The sequence below is a fragment of the Saccostrea cucullata genome, unplaced genomic scaffold, assembly GCF_032062105.1.
Source record: "Saccostrea cucullata isolate Sc308-1 unplaced genomic scaffold, CSIRO_AGI_Scuc_v1 ctg6430, whole genome shotgun sequence".
Lineage (NCBI taxonomy): Eukaryota > Metazoa > Mollusca > Bivalvia > Ostreida > Ostreidae > Saccostrea > Saccostrea cuccullata.
Genome location: NW_026929123.1, coordinates 23,868 through 30,235, shown reverse-complemented (window position 1 = coordinate 30,235; position 6,368 = coordinate 23,868). Strand labels below are relative to the sequence as shown.

Here is a 6,368-nt window from a genome sequence, read left to right as displayed (position 1 = left end):
CAACTTTTTATCATTAGTGCATTTATATGAAACGTGGTTTAAAACTGTTTGATAGCTTAAGTAAGGAATTTATTGACTGTAAATCTTATAATTTGAGTAAGAATTTTTGCAAAGTTTTATCGTATTCAACCCCTGCTTAATCTGAAAAAGTATGTAGCACAGTTATCGTCATAAGAAAATTGAATTTTTTCTATATTTGATGTATGTAACTTTAGAACATTTTCTTGTAATTTTATTTTGTATTTTTCAGCTTTTTACCAACTCACACACAATAAATGGTTATACTGCTGACTCCAGGACAGTACAATAAAAACACTAGAACTGGCCTGCTGTGAATGCCTTCCTCACCCTGACACAACAGATCACTAAAAGTGGAAGTGACCAACCAGATCCAGGATCCGGTTCCTTAAAAACCGAAGAGGTTGGAGAATCAACTAGTCAACACTTGGAAGAAAATCTTCACGAGAAGGTAACCATGACAGACGAAGGTTTAGAACAGTTTGAAACAGAATGTGTAATTCTCATGTCAGACGAATAGGAAAAGTATGGAGTCTACTTGAGATTATAATCAAGAATGTGGAAGAAACATCAAGGAAATCGTGCACAGTTGAAGAACTTGCAGGTTTACATGACGATATCAAGATACGTGTAAATAAATTAGAATCGCAATGCACAAACTAACTTGATTTCTTGAATAAACAACGTTCTGATCACAGTGACCAAGAAATGGAACGTTTTAACATGACAATACGAGGCCACAGAATACTGGTGGACTCAACATTGAGGAAGTTGAACCTGAAGATCCAAAATCTATAATTTGAAGAAAATGCGTGAGAAATTTCACGATCCTCGAAATCTTCTAGCCACAGTTTGTCGTCAATCGCCACCAAGAAGCGAGCAAAAGCTTGCGGAAGTTTGCAGAAGATCACGCAAAACTAGAGAGGAAACAAGCAGAGCAGATCCTACAACACGCTATCTCAGAAAAGGAAAGTGCCTTAGTGAACACAGAAATGACATTGTTGAACTTAATAAGAGAAGCTCTTGGACTTTGAAGCCAATATTTTGGAAGAACTAAGAAGGTGAGGAAAGTGATTCAATGGAATCCGCCTTCAAGAACTAAGTACAGGAAGTGACGGCAGACAGAACAAGTGCGTATGTAGAAAACATTCCACCATCCAGTACATTTTCGTATCACCCAAGGACAAGAAAACCATATTGACGCAAGCGTCAAAGGTATCAGGCCGCAAAATTGGGAGAATGTGAACTTTAAATTGTTCGCATTTGAATTTATATCAAATTTAAAATTTTCACTTGATATTCATAGACATTTTGATTATTTTATGATTAAAGAAGAGAATATTCACATTTATCTACACAGAAATAAGAATACAAAGAAATCAAATCATTGTTTTTTAAAAAGTGAAAATGTAAAATACATGATTTGTACTATTGAAAGTAAAAAAAATATTCAAATATATCAACATTGTAGCTCCATAATGAACAATAAGCACTAGGGTGCAAGTCAGGGGTTTAATACTGTAAGTTTTGGGGGATTTCTATTGAAAAACAGGATATGATGAAGATTTTTTTCACATGCTTTAAAATGTAAACAATTACTATAAGTAAGAAATGGTAATTGAATTTCTACAGTAAATTAATATGCATGCAAAACTCACAAAGAACAATGACAAGAAAAAAAAATTATCAATGGGTGTGTAAAAAACATATTTCTGTGGGTCTATTGAGTTATGTTTTAAATCTTAAAAGAAACATTTAATAAAATGAATTTTATGCCATTAAATTTTCAAATTCCTTCCTAATACACACATATAATTAGTAAAAGTTCTCCATATAATAACAATGAGCACTTGTGCATAAACAATAGATTTGATAATACCATATAACTTTGGGTTCTTCAAAAGAAAAAAGGAAAGAAAAAAAACAGCAAAAAACCCATTATAATGATTGTACATAAATGATGACTAGAAATGAATGCTAACAATGACTACAAAAAATATTTTGCTGTGTTTATAAATGCTAACTTAAAAAAATTGAAACTTGCTAAAATGCAAAAAATAAATCAGGCATGCATAATATCGCACAAAACTACACGCAAGTAAAGAATACTGTTACAAAAAAAAAATTCTATTGAGTACATATTCCTTGATAAAAAAAAATATACAACAAATACACATATTCCATTTTTTATGGAGGAGGGTGGTCTTCTGTTTTATAAAAAGAAAAAAATTAAATCACAACCTGACAAAAATAAAAAAAATGCAATCAACTTCTTTTTCATGTTTAAAACTGGTATATTACAATACGTTTTATGCGTAATACGTAATATGCCTTCAAATCCATCTGAAAACAAATGCCCGCAAAATTAAAAAAGTAGGTCACCGTGACCTACTTTTGATTTAACATGATGTGAAGTCCTAAGATGCATCAACTTACAAGATTTGATGATCCTAGTCCTTATAGTAAGCAAAATATTAACATTTTTATTAATTGTAAATTTAGGTCAACTTTAAAGTGACCTTGAGACCACGCCCTTTGCCCCAGGGTCATGCCTTGAACAATTTTTAATCTTCAACATATCCTGATCCCTGTGTGTAAGTTTGGTGAAAATCTGCCTGGTGGTTCTGGAGAAGAAGATTTTTTAGCAACCAGTACTTAGGGTCCCAACCCTTATTTTAGTATAAATGGTAGCCCTTGGGCCAAGGATACCCTGTGACAAATTTGACACTGATTGGCCAAGGGGTTCTTGAGTTATGGCCCATATTCTATAAAGTTAACGCACACCGCACGACGCACACCGCACAAATGGCCATAGCATTAGCTCTTTGAGCCTTTGGCTCAGAAGAGCTAATAAATGTTGATACAACAGGATGAGATGCTTCTGCCACAGGAGAGGTCTACGGCAGCATTAGAATCACTACTTGTTTTAAAGCTTTCAGGAAATTATGTACATTCCACTGTATCACCATTTTCAATCTCACTCAAAATCAAATTTCTGTCTTGGTAAATAATGCAGCAAATTTTATGAGTCATCATGAAATACACATTCTGTGATTACCCCTTTTCATCTGTCAATCAATCATAAATAGTTTTTCCCACGCATCATTTAAGGGAAGATAATTCAGAAACAGTGAAAATTTGGTAACATGTTTTAAATATCTTCTCAAGAATTTCATTCAAGACATTATTTATATTGATACAGCCTCAGATAGTGTGATTCTCATTTATCTGTTTAAACTGCTTGTGATTTATATATTGATTCAATAAAAATAATGCTTGTTATTTCAGTACTTTTAATAAGTTTGTGTACATTATAAAAACAAGATTGTGCATATTGATAATAAATTATGTTATAAAAAGACGTATTATACTATTTCTTCCTGTAGATGCTCATCATGGTCTCTTTCAAGCACAGTACTTGTGGATAGGTAAATCCCCCCTTCCGAAAAGTCTTTCTTGTACAGCAATTCCATCATTATCCAAGCCCTTATACACAAAATTGTTTTGATTAAGCTGGGTAGATTCATTTCTAAACATTAGTGGAAGTCTAGCATCTATGGCTGAGCCAAGGCCCAAAGAGCAAATGATATGGCCATTTGTGCGGTGTGCGTTAAACATTTTAGAACATGGGCCATAACTCAAGAACCCCTTGGCCAATCATTGTCAATTTGTCACAAGGCATTCCACAAGGGCTACCATTTCTACTAAAACATGGGGAGATAATCAGGAAATAAATTCAAAAGTAATGGTTGCTCAACAATCTTCTCCAGAACCACCAAGCAGGATTTCACAAAACATACATTTTCTGAACAACTTCTGAATAATTTATATTGAAATGACTGCACTTAATTACATTTACATAATTTTGGTTAAAGGTGGTGTTATATTGATAATGTTAAAAATTATATGTATTTAATTTTCTTCTCAAAATTATTTTAAGTTTCAACAATCTGTCTTAAATTTATCCATTTGATTACAACGACTTCGTGGCTTAGTGGTATGATTGCTGGTTTGAAGACATTATGATCGTGAGTTCGAGTCTTACAGTAAGTGTTTTTTATCTTTCCTTTTTTTCTCTTTGTGCATTTTTCCTATGTTTTCTTTTCATTATTTTATAATACATGTATAAATAATCTAAGAGATTTATTATACAACATTACACATTGAAAGTATCTCGGGAAAAACAGTCTTAAACTACTTAAATGACCAAGTCATAGCTGCTAGCTCTTTATATTTTAAAAATTTTCTTAAAATTTTGTTTAGAATAAGAGTATATTGAACAGGTTAAATTATTGTCATGTAACAAACTTGCAGGTTCAGCAACTATGAAAATGTAACACTGGTTCACAAATGATAACATACATGTAATTTGATTTTTAATAATGAAAGATACATGTATCTATAAATAGAAACAGGTGATTTCCTTTTAAATACTTGAGTCGGCCGTGTCGTCGGTAAGGCAGCTGTGGCTCTTTGAGCCAGACTGGCATTTTATTGTTTGGAAGGTGCACTGGAGAAACACTAATGCTGAAACAATACCACAGGTACTTTTATTTACAAGTACATGAAAATATACAAGTTGTGATGTATATAACCTTTGTCAAGTTTTCTTTCTGTGATTAAAAAATAAGATATCTTTATATTTCATTATTTGGTGTCTTAAAAATATTCTTCCTGTGATTGTGTTTAAGGTGGCAGAATCCAATAGGACTTCCAGAAGAAGTGGTCATACTATTCCACAGGTTGTAGGTAATGGTGAAGATCCTGTCTTGTTCTATGAATGGAAGAATTATTTACAACTGTACTTTAAACATCTGAAATACCTAACCCGCTGCCACCATTTCTACATGGATTCAGAAAATCCAGGAATTATTACATGTCGGGAATATGCTTCCTCTGAGCCTGTCACCTTCATGTTACTGAAAAGCAGAAGGAAAGTTCCGAATCCAGGTGTTCTTTTACCATCAGTAAGTACCTTGAACGACCTATATGACCACGTCAGAGAGCACTGTTATTCAGAGACAGCAAAAGAATGCAAATGTCCAAAACCTACTTTTCCCAAGAAAGAAAAAAGACTTGACAGAATGCTGTGAAGAATATAAACCAGGTATTGAATACTAGCTACCATTTTAAAATTTACCTAGCACCAGTATTTTATGATTGATTATATTTTGTTATGGAGAATGTGTAATTATTTTTCATCTCCGGTATCTTAAAGGCACGCATTGAAGAAATGAGTGACCAGGAAAGTAAAGAACTTTTAATAACAACAGGAAGAAATCACCCAAGTTTATTTCTTGACGTTATGGACAGGATACCACGTGGTGGTTACCATCCTCAACCTGGTGGGAATACGTTCTTTTTCCACTATTGAAGAGTTATAATTCTTAGTGCGCTCTTTTGTGAAAAAAGTCGGAGAATGCACTAACTTCGCGGGATTTCTGGGACAAACGTAACATAAACATGTAATAAACAACACGTTGAATGTCGATGAACAAATTCTATCAAAATGCATATGAAATTTTATTTAATTTTATTGTCGTGGACTTTATTTAAATCAAGAATAGGGATGACATGGATATTAATTTACATCTGCATGTATTGGTGATCGTACGTATCTATTTATCTTAATGGTACATTTAAAGTCAATACACATACCTTGGAAATGTATTTTTATTAATAGACGACAAAGTTGGGGTTTTCGCTTTTTACGTCTTTTACGTCTGGCATGCTTTGTATTATCCGCAATGCCATGCTGTCCCAGTCAGACGACTAAACACGCCTCTTATTCTGAAGAGTTCACTAATGGAAATACAACGTTTTCCCCTGAGTGGTGTACCTGCATGAAATGCAGAGAAATGCCAACGCAAGTTGAAAGACTATGCTGTGGAAGGCCACCAAACAACTGTCGATCTGACTTGCCGGTACGTATACATTTCTTTAAATTTTGCTGTGTGCATAATGAATAAAAAAATGATTTTTTTGGTATTTTGTAGATATATATACATCTTTCTTCATAGGACTATAACACGGGGACATGGCAGGCGGGCTACAGACTATTTATACTGTGGCACCGTGGGCGTTTAGGAGTTGGGGTCAGAAGAGTGATTCCAAGTTGCTGTGTGTGGGCAATAAGAGACAAATTTCCTGACCAATTTGGACAGTATCATGGTTTTGTACCGTCTCGTTTAGGTTAAAGTGGCATTTACTGTTTCAAGTTATGTAATATATCATGTATCCAATCGAACTAACAATTCACTTTCTGCTTTGCGAGTGTCTTGCTATCGTATGCATTGTGCATATTACTTGTAAATTTGATACTTGGCTTAGGATTATTTGGATGTCCCACA

General features: G+C 33.7%; 1 pseudogene; it reads left to right on the top strand.

The window, feature by feature from the left end:
* The first annotated feature begins 319 nt into the window (after positions 1-319).
* LOC134279836 (uncharacterized) lies at positions 320-6,215 on the top strand (annotated as a pseudogene).
* The last annotated feature ends 153 nt before the right edge of the window (positions 6,216-6,368 follow it).